This window comes from Salvelinus namaycush, chromosome 29, assembly GCF_016432855.1.
Source record: "Salvelinus namaycush isolate Seneca chromosome 29, SaNama_1.0, whole genome shotgun sequence".
Taxonomy (NCBI): Eukaryota; Metazoa; Chordata; class Actinopteri; order Salmoniformes; family Salmonidae; genus Salvelinus; species Salvelinus namaycush.
The window spans coordinates 29,578,371-29,597,732 of record NC_052335.1 but is presented as its reverse complement, the minus strand read 5'-3'; positions in this window follow the sequence as shown (position 1 = coordinate 29,597,732).

Below are 19,362 nucleotides of genomic sequence, written 5' to 3'. Positions count from 1 at the left end.
TCTGCCCAGGACCAAAAGCTGCATCCTTGCGCTTTCCTTTCCCATCGTCTTAAACCTGCTGAGAGGAACTATGACGTGGGAAATCGAGAACTACTCGCGGTCAATATGGAATTGAAGGACTGGAGGCACTGGTTTGAGGGGACAGAACATCCATTCTTAGTGTGGACTGACCATAAGAATCTGCACCACTATGCGCCTGAACTCAAGGCAGACTCGATGTGCCCTGTTATTCACTCGGTTAAATTTTACTATCTCCTACCGCCAAGAACGTGAAGCCTGACAAGCTCTCACTCTTGTGTAGCCAAGTTGCTACACTGTCTGACCCCGAGACCATCCTCCCTACCTCCTGTCTAGCAGCTGCAGTCATCTGGGGTATAGAAAGCCTGGTCTGTAAGAAGCAGCGTTCCCAGCCCGGGTAACCGGATGTTTGTCCTGGACTCTGCCCATTCCTGGAATGGGCACATTCCTCTAGACTGACCTGCCATCCTGGCTCCTGTCGGACCCTGGTTTTCATCCAACAATGTTTTTGGTGGCCCACCATGGTTCCGGATGTATCATTCATCGCCGCCTGCACTGTGTGTGCTCAGAATAAGACTCCACAGCAAGCTCCGGCTGGCCTCCTTCCACCACTCCCTGTTCCTCACCGGTCCCATATATCCCTAGACTTCATCACTGGTCTCCCTCCGTCAGATGGCAACACCACTATCCTTACAGTGGTGGATTGGTTTTCCAAAGCCACCCATTTCATTCCCCTTCCCAAGTTACCCTTAGCCAAGAAGACGGCCCAGCTCATAGCACAGCACGTCTTCCGGATCCATTGACTTCCGGTCGACATGGTCTCTGATCGCGGTCCTCAGTTCTCGTCCCGCTTCTGAAAGGCATACTGCACCCTCATTGGGTCGTCGGCCAGCCTGTCGTCAGGTTTTCATGCCCAGTCTAATGGCCAGTCGGAGCGAGCCAATCAGGACATTGTCTCATCTCCTCCAACCCCACCATCTGGAGCCAGCAACTCGTGTGGGTGGAATATGCCCGCAACACCCTTCCCTGCTTGGCCACTGGTCTCTTGCCCTTCAAGTGTTCCTTGGAATATCAGTCCCCACTCTTCCCCGAGCAAGAGGAAGAAGTCAGCATACCCTCTGCCCAGATGTTCGTCCACCGCTATCAACCATACCTGGAAGAGAGCCCGGTCTGCTCTTCACAAGACCACCTCCAGGTATCGGTGACAGGCGGACTGCCACCAGACCCCTACTCCCCGCTATCGTTTCAGGCAAAGGGTTTGTATTTCCACTTGGGATCTGCCCCTCTGGACGGAGTCCCGCAAACTTTCCCCCTGCTTTATCAGACCTTTCCCCATCTCTAAAATCCTTAGCCCCACTGCTGTTCATCTTCTGTTGCTCCTTCCGTATACATCCCACTTTTCATGTGTCTAGGATTAAACCTCTGTCTCACAGCCCTTTGTCTCCTGTTTCCCCATCATCCCCTGTGTGTTTATGTCTGCGTTTTCTGTTTGTCTGTTGCCAGTTCGTCTTGTCTTGTCAGGTCTTACAAGCGTGTTTCCCGTATTTCCAGTTTTTAAGTTTTTGTTTTCTAGTCTGACCTTTCTGCCTGCCCTGACCCTGAGCCTGCCTGACGTTCTGTATATGCCTGACTCTGACCTTGTTTACAAACCACAGCCTGCCCTCGACCTGCCTTTTGCCTGCCTCCTTTGTTATCATAAATATTCTGAGAATCGTACTATCCGCCTCCTGTGTCTCCATCTGGGGCTTATCCTAAGCCGCGATATGTTCAAAAAGAATGAATCGTTCGCGAACTGCAAATCACTAGTGATATGGGGGTTAGACATGTTTATGTTTATTTCAACATTATAAAGAAAACTTTTTATAAGCAATGCAGACCTGGGTTCAAATACATGTGTATTTCAGTATCTGGTATTTAAAATACTTTTATCTGTGCATTTGAGTATTTTCTAATTGTATTTGAGAATATGTGGCAGCAAACAATGGCTGTGTGTTGAGTAAATTGTCGGGTTCGTTTATATATGAGTGTTATAATCCAACAACTAATCCGATTATGAATTGTGTGAAAACGTCTGTTCTGGCGGGCGATGAGGGATTGAGGAGCTCACTCACAGGGCAGCCTTTATGAATGACACCCGGAGAGTTTTTACTTCCAGGTTTCACACTCGGTTGAGCTTCGGAAGTCTGTCTGACAGGCAGATAACGATCAGTATTTGGAAAACCTGCTTGGCAGAAAGTGCCCCCAGAGAAAGGTGAAGTGATAGGAATGGGAAGCGATTTAAGGGAAACAACTGTGGGAAAATTCATCTAGATGGAGAGTGTGTGTGAAAAATGTGTGTTTGTGCGTGCATGTGCTAGTGCCCTGTGTCTCTGTGTGTTTGTGCATGTGTACTAATGTGCACATTTGTGTGTGTGTGTGTGTGTTTATGGGGACATAGCCTGTGCTGAGTCCCCAACAACCAGATGTTCCGGTTTTCAGGGGAAATGGAAAGAGAGTCTGTGACGCATCATCCGTTTTTGGACGTTATCAATGAATCGTTCACAAACCTCAAATCACTTTTATAAGCAATGCAGGCCTGCGTTCAAATGCATGTCTATTTCAGTATGTGGTATTTATAATACTTTTTTCTGTGCATTTGAGCATAAAGTATGTTCATAAATAAATACTTATTTAAAATTATATTTTTAAATATCTGGGTTAAATCCATGGGAGTGAATTTGAGCCAGTGTATTTGAGTATTTTTTAAATACTTTCCATGTTTATTTCCAAATATATTAAAATATTCAACTACTTTTTCAAATAAAATATATCTATAAACTTTCTTTGAATGTATGTGAAAGTAATTAAGATATTTGAAATAGTATTTGAACCCAGGTCTGAAGCAATGGCAACACTGCCATGTTGATCTGAGCCTTGCTGTTGGAAAAGCACATTAGTGTACAACTTTTGGCTGTCGCAGATGCACCACCAATTTCACTCCTCGACTTACGTCTACAGTCGGTTGCTTTAGCCATACCACTCAAACATCCCCGATATCTACGGTGCCGCTTGTGGCAACGACATCTCGCTGAGTCTACCTTTAAATTATAAAGTCAATCTCAATGTGAACCGCCAGATTCAGAAGCTTGAAAACCCCATTAGAAAAAAACTCCATTCGATTTCTGCCACCTCAAAAAACTTAAAGCTGAACATAATTCATACAGTTTTTATTTAATTTCAGTTCGTTTTGGTGTCAAAGATAATAGTTTCAGTATAGTTTTAGTTTTTCAAACAGGTTTGTTAATTATTGTATTTGAGTTTACTAAATTGTTATTTGATTATTAGTTTTTGCTCCAGTTTCTGTTTTCATTTACAGTAATAACGTTACTACAGGCCGTAGTTTTATCACACATGGACTACTCCCCAGTTATATGGTCAAGTGCCACAAAGAGGAACATAAGTGAATTACAATTGGCCCAAAACAGAGCAGCACGACTGGACCTTAAAAGTACGCAGAGGGCTAATATCAATAGCATGCATGTCAATCTCTCCTGGCTCAAAGTAGAGGAGAGATTGATTGCATCACTACTTGTCTTTTTGAGAGGTATTGACATGTTGAAAGCACCAAACTATCTGTTCAGACAACTAGCACACCCCTCAGACATCCACACATACCCCACAAGACATACCACAAGGGGTCTCTTCACAGTCCCTAAGGCTAGAACAGACACTGGGAAATGCACAGTAGTACATAGAGCCATGACTTCATGGAACTCTATTCCACATCAAGTAACTCAAGGGAGCAGTAAAATCTGATTTAAAAAACCACCGGTTAAAACGACACCCCACACAGCTCTACCCTTAGATCATTACATCATGTGACTGATCGCCCAATGCTTCAGAGGGGAGAGAGAACGCAACAGGCAGGATGGGCCACTGCTTGCCAATGCCGGGGATGTTATGTGGGTGTGTGTGAGAAAAAAGAGAGAAGGAGAGGGATGGAGGCAGAGAGTGAGGGAAGAGAGTGAGTGAGTTAGACATAATTGTTTCTTTCATGAGCTATTTAGAAAGTTATCTCAGGTTGCAGGTCTTTCTTGTGAATCTGTGAGACATCGTGTGTGTGTGTGTGTGTGTGTGTGTGTGTGTGTGTGTGTGTGTGTGTGTGTGTGTGTGTGTGTGTGTGTGTGTGTGTGTGTGTGTGTGTGCGCGCGCACACGCGTGCGCCTATGAGCGAGAGAGAGAGAGAAAGAAGGAATGAAGGACTGAAGGAAGAGATGAGGGTGGTTGACAAAGGGAAGATAAAGAGACTGGTTTAATGCACAGGGGAGAAAGATAAAGAGACTGGTTTAATACACAGGGGAGAAAGATAAAGAGACTGGTTTAATACACAGGGGAGAAAGATAAAGAGACTGGTTTAATACACAGGGGGGAAAGATAAAGAGACTGGTTTAATACACAGGGGAGAAAGATAAAGAGACTGGTTTAATACACAGGGGAGAAAGATAAAGAGACTGGTTTAATACACAGGGGAGAAAGATAAAGAGACTGGTTTAATACACAGGGGAGAAAGATAAAGAGACTGGTTTAATACACAGGGGAGAAAGATAAAGAGACTGGTTTAATACACAGGGCAGAAAGATAAAGAGACTGGTTTAATACACAGGGGAGAAAGATAAAGAGACTGGTTTAATACACAGGGGAGAAAGATAAAGAGACTGGTTTAATACACAGGGGAGAAAGATAAAGAGACTGGTTGGGACAGAAAGGGGGAAGAGAGAGACAGTGAAAGAGAAAAAGAGAGAGAATGGTTGAAAATAGAAATAGATAGAAACACAGGGGAGAAAGATTAACGACAGAATGGAGGAAGAGATAGACAAACTATTTTTGCCATGTTTTTGTGGAAGTAATGTACTAGAGAGAGAGGTGGAATTGAGATCGGGAGAGATGGTAGAGAGACGTTAGAGAGACGGTAGAGAGACGGTAAAGAGACGGTAGAGAGATGGTAAAGAAACTGAGGAAAGAGACGGTAAAGAGACGGTAGAGAGACGGTAGAGAGACGGTAAAGAGACGGTAGAGAGACGGTAAAGAGACCGTAGAGAGATGGTAAAGAAACTGAGGAAAGAGACGGTAGAGAGGTGGTATTTATCTTTAGCCAGGCGTAAATCACCTGGAAATGACACTGTGCACTTTACTAAGTTGATGTAAGCATCCCAAATTGCACCCTATTCCCTATATAGTGCACTACCTTTGACTAGGGCCCATAGGTTGCTTAAGGCCCATATGTTCAGATGAATGAGCCTGGCAGTCATTTGTTCTCGGGGCCGGCAGATTACAGCAACCATTTCTCAACAGCTTTGTATCTGCAATATTTAAACAACTGAGTGAAGTGACAGAGGAGTGATTGATGTCATCCCCACACAATGAGCGAGGGAGGGACCGAGAGATGGAGAAAGAGAGGAGGGGGGAACGGTGAAGTTTGAGCAATTGTCTGTGTCTCTATATCACATAACTCCTTGTCATCTTGTTCTGCAGGTCTTTTTTACACAGCTCACCTTTCCCACAGAACAGCGGAAGGCCGGCAACCTGGTGGCAAACAACGGCTGTGTATTGAGTAAATTGTCGGGTTCATTTAGATATGAGAGCGTTATAATCCGACAACTAATCCGATTATGAATTGTGTGCAAACTTTTGTTCTAGCGGGTGATGAGGGACTGAGGAGCTCACTCACAGGACGGACTTTATGAATGATACCCGGAGAGTTTTTACTTCCAGGTTTCACACTTGGTTGAGCTTCGGAAGTCTGTCTGACAGGCAGATAAGGATCAGTATTTGGAAAACCTGCTTGGCAGAAAGTGCCCCCAGAGAAAGGTGAAGGGATAGGAAAATGTGGGAAAATGATGGAGAGTGTGTGTGTGAAAAATGTGTGTTTGTGCGTGCGCAAGCGCCCTGTGTCTCTGTGTGTGTATTCATTTAATGTGTGTGTGTGTGTGTGTGTGTGTGTGTGTGTGTGTGTGTGTGTGTGTGTGTGTGTGTGTGTGTGTGTGTGTGTGTGTGTGTGTGTGTGTGTGTGTTTGTTTATGGGTACATAGCCTCTCCCGAGTCCTCGGTTTTCAGGGGAAATAGAGAGTAACTTCCGCTTTTGGACGTTAACAAGACGACACTCCATCTTAACTCCTCTATTTACTGGGTTGTTATAAACAGAACAGAACCCCACTGACAGTTTCCTGGTCAAGACCAGTATGTAGGGAATCTAGTTTCAGGTTAATGGGGACAGAACGATGCGGAGGCGGATCAGAGCCCTAAAGCAGTTTCTTGTGGGAGGGTTTGAGTGATTAACTGTTTTAAAGCCCCAGGGTATTTTACCTGTTCAGGGACTTCCTGTAATTTTCACGTGTTGCCCTCGGTGCACATTGTCTGCCTACCAACTACTCCAACACTTTGGAATACCGGCTATCTAAGAAGTCATGAATCATTATAAAAAGTATGAAATTAAACTTGTATAATTGAAAGACAAGTGTGATGACATGATCTTTCAATAATGACACGATGTAATATACACATTCCCCAAAAAACTAAGATTTGACAATAACAGAAGCAAATGAAGCAAATGTTTTAGAACACCTACTCATTCAAGAGTTTTTCTTTATTTTTACTATTTTCTACATTGTAGAATAATAGTGAAGACATCAAAACTATGAAATAACACATATGGAATCATGTAGTAACCCAAAAAGTGTTAAACAAATCAAATTATATTTTACATTTGAGATTCTTCAAATAGCCACCCTTTGCCTTGATGACAGCTTTGCACACTCTTGGCATTCTCTCAACCAGCTTCATCTGGATTGCTTTTCCAACAGTCTTGAAGGAGTTCCCACATATGCTGAGTGCTTGTTGGCTGCTTTTCCTTAACTCTGCGGTCCGACTCATTGGGTGATTGTGGAGGCCAGGTCATCTGATGCAGCACTCCATCACTCTAATTCTTGGTCAAATAGCCCTTACACAGCCTGGAGGTGTGTTGGGTCATTGTCCTGTTGAAAAACAAATGATAGTCCCACTAGCCATGCTGGTTAAGTGTGCCTTGAATTCTAGATAGATCACAGACAGTGTCACCAGCAAAGCACCCCCACACCATCACACCTCCTCTTCCGTGCTTTACGGTGGGGATCATCCGTTCATTTACAAGGAGATCATCCGTTCACCCACATCGAGTCTCACAAAGACACGGCAGTTGGAACCAAACATTTCCAATTTGGAACTCTTTCAGTTGGGAAGTTCGAAATATCGTCATTCCATAAATGGTATTTGGAATGCCGGTATTCCAAACTGAAAGAAAATGTAAATACTGTACACGAGGAAGCATTAACAATGTATTATACTTCTCCTTGTCTGCTTAACATTTTACTGCAGTAGGCTAAATTAGGGTCACTCAGTGTTTCATGGTAGTATTAAACAAATCTACTTTGAAACAAAAGTCTACACCTCACACGCATGGTTATGGGCTTAGAAAAAGAAGACACCTGTACCAGGTCAGATACAGAGTTAAAATGTATTACATTTTGAGTTTGCATCCCAGTATTACACTTTATATACATCACAGAATACTGAAATAACAAAAACATAGAAATGGCGGGTTTCTTGAAATAATGTTTATAATTTATAGACCAAATGATAAGATCACTCTGCGGGAGTGTTCTTGTAACGATGTACGCTGAAAGTCAGGAAGCAAGTTCAGGGAGTGAATACATTTAATAAATAAAAGAACAAAACAAGAACCACGAACAGCGTACCGACAGAACAGGAACAATGACGACTGGGGAAGATACCAAAGGAAGTGACATAAACAGGGCAGGTAATCAAGGAGGTGATGGAGTCCAGGTGAGTGTCATTATGCGCCTAACATTGGTGACAGGTGGGCGCCCTAACGAGCAGCCTGGTGACCTAGAGGCCGGAGAGGAAGCACACGTGACAGCTCTCATTTAACATACATTCAAGTCTTAACTGAAAGAGTTATTGAGTTATGTAGGACTGCATGAGGGGAATGGTTAGTAATTAAATACATACTTACTGTGTCCAGGCTTGGGGTCAATTCCATTTCAATTCCAGTCAATTCAGAAAGTTTCAATTTCGTATATTGTCCTATTTGAAAAGCATTGAAGAGAATTTGGAATTGGAATATCAGTTTGCATCCTGAATTGACTGGAGTTTAAATGGAATTGACCTTGACTGTAGGTGCAGATTTGTTCTCATACACTGGTGGACATTTACACTCTGCAGGAGCTTCCTCATTTGACATACATTCAACAAGAGTTAATAATAAATATACAGAATAAAACAGCAGTCCTATTTTCATTTTCACCTTGAGATCATTATATCATATTGCTGCCATGTCCTCAGGATTCTGGGAAAATAAAGCGGTGCGTCATAAAGTTTTTTATTCAAAGAAAATAATACAATAGGACACTTTGTGAGCAGCTTGCAGAGGAGTAGAAGGAAGATGGGAGAGAGAGAGAAAGAGGGAGAGAGCGAGAGAGAGAGAGAGGGAGAGAGAGAGAGAAAGAGCGAGAGAGAGAGAGAGGCGAGAGAGAGAGAGAAAGAGGGAGAGAGAGAAAGAGGGAGAGAGAGAGAGAGAGAGAGAGAGAGAGAGAGAGAGAGAGAAAGAGGGAGAGAGAGAGAGAGACTGGGGCTGAACTTGTTGTTCAAGTTAAGGAGGAATTCTAAGTGTTTGACTGATATTATGATGGAGCTGGTAGAACATGTCCACTGTTTGGCTGTGAAGAGGCAGGGAGGACGCCAGGCCCAATGTGAGAGAACTGAACCCAACAGCACAGAATGACACACACACACACAGGCTGCTAGAGAGAAAATTATTCAAGATGATTATTAGTTTCATTAGTGTGTGACTGACAGATTATATAACAGCAGTATGAAACAACACCTGGGTTAAATACCATCACACATATCTGTTATAATGTATTGACCCTAATGAGCCCTATGTTAGTGTACAGTGTGGGCAGTTTAATAAGTTATATCTTATTCTCATCTGCAGTCCCTGGTATAGTTAGAGCGTGTGTGTGTGTGTGTGTGTGTGTGTGTGTGTGTGTGTGTGTGTGTGTGTGTGTGTGTGTGTGTGTGTGTGTGTGTGTGTGCTTGCATGTGCGAAGATAGGAGAGTGGATTGTTTGACAGAGTTAGAGGGCCATTGCATGCTGTCACCAGACTCTGTCCAGCAGCATACCGTCACCAGACTCTGTCCAGCAGCATGTCGTCACCAGACTCTGTCGAGCAGCATGCCGTCACCAGACTCTGTCCAGCAGCATGTAGTCACCAGACTCTGTCCAGCAGCATGTCGTCACCAGACTCTGTCGAGCAGCATGCCGTCACCAGACTCTGTCCAGCAGCATGCCGTCACCAGACTCTGTCCAGCAGCATGTCGTCACCAGACTCTGTCCAGCAGCATGCCGTCACCAGACTCTGTCCAGCAGCATGCCGTCACCAGACTCTGTCCAGCAGCATGCCGTCACCAGACTCTGTCCAGCAGCATGCCGTCACCAGACTCTGTCCAGCAGCATACCGTCACCAGACTCTGTCCAGCAGCATGCCGTCACCAGACTCTGTCCAGCAGCATGCCGTCACCAGACTCTGTCCAGCAGCATGCCGTCACCAGACTCTGTCCAGCAGCATACCGTCACCAGACTCTGGCCAGCAGCATGCCGTCACCAGACTCTGTCCAGCAGCATGCCGTCACCAGACTCTGTCCAGCAGCATGTCGTCACCAGACTCTGTCCAGCAGCATGCCGTCACCAGACTCTGTCCAGCAGCATACCGCCACCAGACTCTGTCCAGCAGCATGCCGTCACCAGACTCTGTCCAGCAGCATACCGCCACCAGACTCTGTCCAGCAGCATGCTGTCACCAGACTCTGTCCAGCAGCATACCGCCACCAGACTCTGTCCAGCAGCATGCCGTCACCAGACTCTGTCCAGCAGCATACCGCCACCAGACTCTGTCCAGCAGCATGCCGTCACCAGACTCTGTCCAGCAGCATACCGCCACCAGACTCTGTCCAGCAGCATGCCGTCACCAGACTCTGTCCAGCAGCGTGTCGTCACCAGACTCTGTCCAGCAGCGTGCCGTCACCAGACTCTGTCCAGCAGCGTGTCGTCACCAGACTCTGTCCAGCAGCGTGCCGTCACCAGACTCTGTCCAGCAGCGTGCCGTCACCAGACTCTGTCCAGCAGCGTGCCGTCACCAGACTCTGTCCAGCAGCGTGCCGTCACCAGACTCTGTCCAGCAGCGTGCCGTCACCAGACTCTGTCCAGCAGCGTGCCACGTGGGGTGCCACTGGGTAGGAGAGAGTATCCCAACACAGCACTTATCATTTTCCATGGGTTGGACAGAGAAAACACGGAAGCTGACGAGGGCAAACACAAACGTGCAAGTGCACGCAGAGACACACACACAGCAGCAGCACTTAGAAAGGGCGGGAATTCAGCTGACATGCCTGCTTCTAAAGAGAGTCTCCTAGTCCTGTATTACAGTTGGGTTCAAATACTATTTGAAATCTTTCAGCATTTGCTTTAGTTTGCCTGGAGTGCCAGATGAGCGGGGTTTGCTGTTTTGCGACAACTCTATTGGTTTCATAGCATCATGCAAGCTCAATCAATCCCTTTTCAAGTATTTGGTTTCATAGCACTATGCAAGCTCAATCAATCCCATTTCAAGTATTTGGTTTCATAGCACTATGCAAGCTCAATCAATCCCTTTTCAAGTATTTGGTTTCATAGCACTATGCAAGCTCAATCAATCCCTTTTCAAGTATTTGGTTTCATAGCACTATGCAAGCTCAATCAATCCCATTTCAAGGTCAGCTATGCATCCAGTGTGTCAGTGCTGGTAAGGTGAGAGAGACGGACGAAACATGAACCAGTGCAGTATGCAGAACAGTCAGAATGAGTCTGAATAAGGACCAGTGTTGAAAATACACAGGTGGGCGTGTCACAGGAGAGACCAGAGCAGAGAGCAGAACAGAGCAGAACAAAGCAGAACAGATAATAGAACAGAGCAGAACGGAGAACAGAACATAGACCAGAGCAGAACAGAGCAGAGAGCAGAGCAGAACAGAGCAGAATGGAGAACAGAGCAGAACGGAGAACAGAGCAGAACAGAACAGAGCAGAACAGAGAACAGAACATAGAACAGAGCAGAACAGAGAGCAGCAGAACGGAGAACAGAACATAGACCAGAGCAGAACAGAGCAGAACAGAGAACAGAACATAGAACAGAGCAGAACACAGAACATAGAACAGAGCAGAACAGAGCAGAGCAGAACAGAGCAGAACGGAGAACAGAACAGAACAGAGCAGAACAGAACAGAGGAGAACAGAACAGAAGAGAACAGAGCAGAACATAGAACAGAGCAGAACAGAGCAGAACAGAGGAGAACGGAGAACAGAACAGAGGAGAACAGAACAGAACAGAACAGAGCAGAACAGAACAGAGAAGAACAGAGCAGAACAGAACAGAGGAGAACAGAGGAGAACAGAACAGAACAGAGGAGAACAGAGAGCAGAACAGAACAGAGAGCAGAACAGAGAAAATGTCTTTCTCACGGATTTTGATCCAGGAGAGTGTGGCTTGCTGGGGGGGGGGGGACCCTGACCCTTTCCTCAGGATGTGAACTGTTGGACTCTCAATCGTGTCAAATCGCGGATGATGAGTTGCCCATAAAACATAAAAACTTCCGTTTGTACATACCGGTAGGTAGTATAAATCAAAAATAGGGTTAGTTTATTACAGAGTAATTGCTTAAGTCTGCCAGACTGGAAATCTGACCGTTTTTTTATTATTAAAGTGGGTCAGTGAAGTACACACCCTCAGGAGGGAGGGGGGCTCAGGTGGGTGAGGAAGGGGGGGAGAGGGGTCTCGGAGGAGCGTCCGTCTGGGAGACAGAGAGACACATAGAGAAAGAGAGACAGACAGAGAGACAGTGAGACAGACACACAAAGAGACAGAGACACAGAGAGACTATATAGCCTACACTGGGTAACTACAGAACAAACAATGTATACAGCCTACACTGGGTAAATACTAACACTCTATATAGCCTACACTGGGTAAATACTAACACTCTATATAGCCTACACTGGGTAAATACTAACACTCTATATAGCCTACACTGGGTAAATACTAACACTCTATATAGCCTACACTGGGTAAATACTAACACTCTATACAGCCTACACTGGGTAAATACTAACACTCTATAAAGCCTACACTGGGTAAATACTAACACTCTATAAAGCCTACACTGGGTAAATACTAACACTCTATAAAGCCTACACTGGGTAAATACTAACACTCTATAAAGCCTACACTGGGTAAATACTAACACTCTATAAAGCCTACACTGGGTAAATACTAACACTCTATACAGCCTACACTGGGTAAATACTAACACTCTATAAAGCCTACACTGGGTAAATACTAACACTCTATACAGCCTACACTGGGTAAATACTAACACTCTATAAAGCCTACACTGGGTAACACTATATAACACTAACACTATATATAGCCTACACTGGGTAAATACTAACACTCTATATAGCCTACACTGGATAAATACTAACACTATATATAGCCTACACTGGGTAAATACTAACACTCTATATAGCCTACACTGGGTAAATACTAACACTATATATAGCCTACACTGGGTAAATACTAACACTCTATATAGCCTACACTGGGTAAATACTAACACTCTATATAGCCTACACTGGGTAAATACTAACACTATATATAACCTACACTGGGTAAATACTAACACTCTATACAGCCTACACTGGGTAAATACTAACACTATATATAACCTACACTGGGTAAATACTAACACTCTATACAGCCTACACTGGGTAAATACTAACACTATATATAACCTGCACTGGGTAAATACTAACACTCTATACAGCCTACACTGGTTAAATACTAACACTATATATAGCCTACACTGGGTAAATACTAACACTATATATTACCTACACTGGGTAAATACTAACACTATATATTACCTACACTGGGTAAATACTAACACTATATATAACCTACACTGGGTAAATACTAACACTCTATTTAGCCTACACTGGGTAAATACTAACACTATATATAGCCTACACTGGGTAAATACTAACACTATATATAGCCTACACTGGGTAAATACAAACACTCTATATAGCCTACACTGGGTAAATACAAACACTCTATACAGCCTACACTGGGTAAATACTAACACTATATATAGCCTACACTGGGTAAATACTAACACTATATATTACCTACACTGGGTAAATACAAACACTCTATATAGCCTACACTGGGTAAATACTAACACTATATATAGCCTACACTGGGTAACTACAGCACTAACACTCTATATAGCCTACACTGGGTAAATACTAACACTATATATAGCCTACACTGGGTAAATACTAACACTCTATATAGCCTACACTGGGTAAATACTAACACTATATATAGTCTACACTGTTAAATACTAACACTATATATAACCTACACTGGGTAACTACAGTACTAACACTCTATATAGTCTACACTGGGTAAATACTAACACTATATATAACCTACACTGGGTAAATACTAACACTCTATACAGCCTACACTGGGTAAATACTAACACTATATATAACCTACACTGGGTAAATACTAACACTCTATACAGCCTACACTGGGTAAATACTAACACTATATATAACCTGCACTGGGTAAATACTAACACTCTATACAGCCTACACTGGTTAAATACTAACACTATATATAGCCTACACTGGGTAAATACTAACACTATATATTATCTACACTGGGTAAATACTAACACTATATATAACCTACACTGGGTAAATACTAACACTATATATTACCTACACTGGGTAAATACTAACACTATATATTACCTACACTGGGTAAATACTAACACTATATATTACCTACACTGGGTAAATACTAACACTATATATAACCTACACTGGGTAAATACTAACACTCTATTTAGCCTACACTGGGTAAATACTAACACTATATATAGCCTACACTGGGTAAATACTAACACTATATATAGCCTACACTGGGTAAATACAAACACTCTATATAGCCTACACTGGGTAAATACAAACACTCTATACAGCCTACACTGGGTAAATACTAACACTATATATAGCCTACACTGGGTAAATACTAACACTATATATTACCTACACTGGGTAAATACAAACACTCTATATAGCCTACACTGGGTAAATACTAACACTATATATAGCCTACACTGGGTAACTACAGTACTAACACTCTATATAGCCTACACTGGGTAAATACTAACACTATATATAGCCTACACTGGGTAAATACTAACACTATATATAGCCTACACTGGGTAAATACTAACACTCTATATAGCCTACACTGGGTAAATACTAACACTATATATAGTCTACACTGTTAAATACTAACACTATATATAACCTACACTGGGTAACTACAGTACTAACACTCTATATAGTCTACACTGGGTAAATACTAACACTCTATACAGCCTACACTGGTTAAATACTAACACTCTATATAGCCTACACTGGGTAAATACTAACACTATATATAGTCTACACTGTTAAATACTAACACTATATATAACCTACACTGGGTAACTACAGTACTAACACTCTATATAGTCTACACTGGTTAACTACTAACACTCCATATAACCTACACTGGTTAACTACTAACACTATATATAACCTACTCTGGTTAAATACTAACACTCTATATAGACTGCACTGGGTAAATACTAACACTCTATATATTTTACATTGGGTAAATACTAACACTATATATAACCTACACTGGGTAAATACTAACACTCTATACAGCCTACACTGGGTAAATACTAACACTATATATAACCTACACTGGGTAAATACTAACACTATATATAACCTACACTGGGTAAATACTAACACTATATATAACCTACACTGGGTAAATAGTAACACTCTATATAGTCTACACTGGGTAACTACTGTACTAACACTATATATAGACTACACTGGGTAAATAGTAACACTCTATATAGTCTACACTGGGTAACTACTGTACTAACACTATATATAGACTACACTGGGTAAATACTAACACTATATATTACCTACACTGGTTAAATACTAACACTCTATATAGTCTACACTGGGTAACTACTGTACTAACACTCTATATAGTCTACACTGGGTAACTAGTGTACTAACACTATATATAGACTACACTGGGTAAATACATGATTAAATATATATATATGCTACAGTGTGTAAATACCTAACAAGTTTGAGAGTCTAGTTTGAGAAACAGATGCCTCAGAAGTCCTCAACTGGCAGCTTCATTAAATAGGACCCGCAAAACACCAGTCTCAACGTCAACAGTGAAGAGGTGACTCCGGGATGCTGGCCTTTTGGAGCAGTGGCTTCTTCCTTGCTGAGCGGCCTTTCAGGTTATGTCGGTATAGGACTCGTTTTGCTGTGGATATAGATACTTTTGTATCTGTTTCCTCCAGCATCTTCACAAGGTTCTTTAATGTTGTTCTGGGATTGATTTGCACTTTTCGCACCAAAGTACGTTCATCTCTAGGAGACAGAACGTGTCTCCTTCCTGAGCGGTATGACGGCTGTGTGGTCCCATGGTGTTTATACTTGCGTACTATTGTTTGTACAGATGAACGAGGTATCTTCAGGCATTTGGAAATTGCTCCCAAGGATGAACCAGACCAGACAGAATTTTTTTTCTGAGGTATTGGCTGATTTCTTTTGATTTTCCCATGATGTCAAGCAAAGAGGCACTGAGTTTGAAGGTAGGCCTCGAAATACATCCACAGGTACACCTCCAAATGACTCAAGTGATGTCAATTAGCCTATCAGAAGCTTCTAAAGCCATTACATAATTTTCTGGAATTTTCCAAGCTGTTTAAAGGCACAGTCAACTTAGTGTATGTGAACTTCTGACCCACTGGAATTGTGCTACAGTGAATTATCAGTGAACAATTGTCTGTAAACAATTTTTGGAAAAATGACTTGTGTCATGCACAAAGTAGATGTCCTAACCGACTTGCCAAAACTATAGTCTGTTAACAAGAAATTTGAGGAGTGGTTGAAAAACGAGTTTTAATGACTCCAACCTAAGTGTATGTAAACTTCCGACTTCAACTGTATGTATATATATATATATATATATAAATATATATATGCTGCAATGGGTAACTCCATTAATATATAACTATTCACTGTGTTTCTCTCTCTTCGAGTTATTTTTGTGAAGTGGTGGAATAACAACACGTAACTGGGCACCAGAAAGAAAGAAGAACAAGGGATGAAATAGTAATGAGAGGAGATGGTACGAGGGGACAGAACGAAAACCTCTCCCTCTCTTCGCCCTCCTGCTGTGATAATGTCCTGTCTGTCTCTTTTCATCTACTTCACCGTGCCTCCCTTCCCCATCTTTTATCACAGATCTGTCCATCTTTCACCTCCGCTGCTGTGTTTATGCTTTTATCACAGTTTCTCTCTTTCTGTCTTTCTGAGAGTCCTCCTCCTCTTCCCGTCTTCATCAGCAGGAGATGGAGTCCCGGAGGGGGAGAGACAGAGAGACAGAGAGACAGAAAGAAAATGGCTTTGAGTTTTTAATCTTTTAAATTTAATAATGTGGTTAGCTTTTTTTACGAGACCAACTCAGCTTCTGTGTTCTCAGCAAACAGCTAGCACTCGCCACAACGTAGAAAAATAATCTGTTTAGACAATGCCATGTTCCAAACCCTTCCCTGTGCTGGCCCTGCAACGCTATGTCACTGCAACAAGGACGCCATGGCAAGTCTGAGTGACATGTTGACGTTCACAGAGTTTTGCTGTTCTTTTTGGGAGGAGAGTGAGGTGCAGAACACAGAAAGAGGGTTTCCAGAGGGGTCACATTCGAAGGAGCACTTATGGTCAAATTCGATATCTTTGAAATCTGTGTAAAATAAATATTTATTTTCAGCATACAAATGGATATAAAAGTTTTGATGAGTGTGACGCCCCTGAGGGGGAAATTCCCACTGACAATCGAACAGATAGACGGGGACGGGGGGGTGTGAAAGGGATGACTATGGGAGAGACCCACCCCTTCTTTCCCACCACCCTGCTGATTGAGATGTACCCCACATAGACAAAAAGACCCTCCTCCTCAGATCCTCTAGGGGGGTATATCTCCCCCCACCCCTGCCTCCGGGGCACGCCAGCCTGTGTCAAGAGCCCGCTGGGAAGGAGGCATGTTGGGGGGTGGGGGACTTGACGTGTCGCTGGCCAGGGTCTAAAGGAATTGGGGGGAGTGCGGGGGGGAGAGTAGGGGGAGAGGTGGGGTACCGTTTTGTGCCAGGGTTGACTGGTTGCCGGGATACGGGCAGAGGGAAAAGGCATGAAGAGGCATGGATGCACGACAGTCTCTCCTCTCTGTCTCTCTTTTTGTTGTGGATTGTGACGAAGACAAAGATGGAAGGATGGAGGGATGGCGCCCGTAGGGATGCCCGATGCCCCGTGGTTCTGGTGTCTTCACTGCTGAACCTTTGATGATGTACACACACTGGTAAAAGTCACACACACTCACACACACTATCCCCCCATGAAATACACACATGGACACACATACTACTCCCCCCCACACACACACACGTACCCCCCCTCCCGCTCCCCAAAACACACACATTCATCATCATCAACATTATCACCGCTGCCCCTTTGATGATACAGCAGGGGCGGCAGGTAGCCTAGCGGGCGGCAGGTAGCCTAGTGGTTAGAGCGTTGGGCCAGTAACCGACAAGTTTCTCGATCGAATCCCCTAGCTGACAAGGAAAAGATGTGTCGTTCTGCCCCTGAACAAGGCAGTTAACTCACTGTTCCTAGGCTGTCATTGAAAATAAGAATTTGTTCTTAACTGACTTGCCTTGTTAAATAAAATACAGCTCAACTCTTTAACCATGATGAAGACCAAACTTATTCAATAATATTGGGCAACTCAGTTTTTTCTGTTGCCTTTGTGATGGACGAATCACAATAGTTTGAGGAAATTACCTCCTACCCGATAGTTTGATTGTGTGTTATAAGGTACAGTACAGTATGTGAGTGATTAGTAATGGTAATGGCTGGTTTAGATTAGGCCCATGTCAAGGGGGATAAAGGGATAGAGTGGTTACTGTGTTATGTTGTGTGTGTGTGTGTGTGTGTGTGTGTGTGTGTGTGTGTGTGTGTGTGTGTGTGTGTGTGTGTGTGTGTGTGTGTGTGTGTGTGTGTGTGTGTGTGTGTGTGTGTGTGTGTGTGTGTGTGTGTGTGTGTGTTTGTGTGTGTGTGTGTGTGTGTGTGTGTGCTTGAGGTGCTCTGGCATCCATTTCTTATGATTTAGTACTGATGACTGAGCTCTGATGAGGCTTGAATAGATAAGTACTCTTCAACTCTGATCAAACGAACCAGCAATAGAACAGAGATTGTTCATCATCTCACTTCTCTCTGTCTCTCTTTCCGTCTCATCGTTTGAATAACCCTCCACCACTCGCATTCAGCATTATTCATAAACCCACAATTTCCAGTGTCATAGTCGGCGGGTTTGAACAGATTAAAGGGAGGATGAGAGAGATAGAGAGCGAGAGAGAGAGAGAGAGAGAGAGAGAGAGAGAGAGAGAGAGAGAGAGAGAGAGAGAGAGAGAGAGAGAGAGAGAGAGGGAATGAGGGAATGAGGGGATGAGGGTAGAAATAATCCCCAATCTATCAGAAAAAAATGAGGATTTGTTTTTGATTCATGTGGAACTTTTAAAGAGGTCTCCGCTCTCCCAGGTAGGAAACATGATAGCTGCGCGTATGTCTAGAGTGACACATGGCGAGTTCAAAGGAAGGGAAAAGAGAGACAGACAATCATGTTGAAACAGATCATTGGCCAGCGTGGCATTTATGATGTGGCTGTCAAGAGACAAGAGTTAAACAACAACAACAAAAATTAAATGAGTGCCTAGCACTGCGATTGAACTCGCAATCCTCGGAGCCGGAGCTTGTCTCTTACAAGTGGCGAGCAGGAGCCTAATTGATGGTTAAAGCGCTCACCGTTGCCCCTACTGGCCGGTATTGAAGGCATCTCCCGACGAACTTCGAATACTGCATTGAATCTGGTGTGACCTGGCTGCAAGGCTACCCTCTGGGGGACAGTTTGACAAAATAGACCAGGGGAAAGCAATCTGGGGCTGAGAAGCTTAACAGGTGAGACAGAAATAGGGTGAGAGAAAGAGAATGAG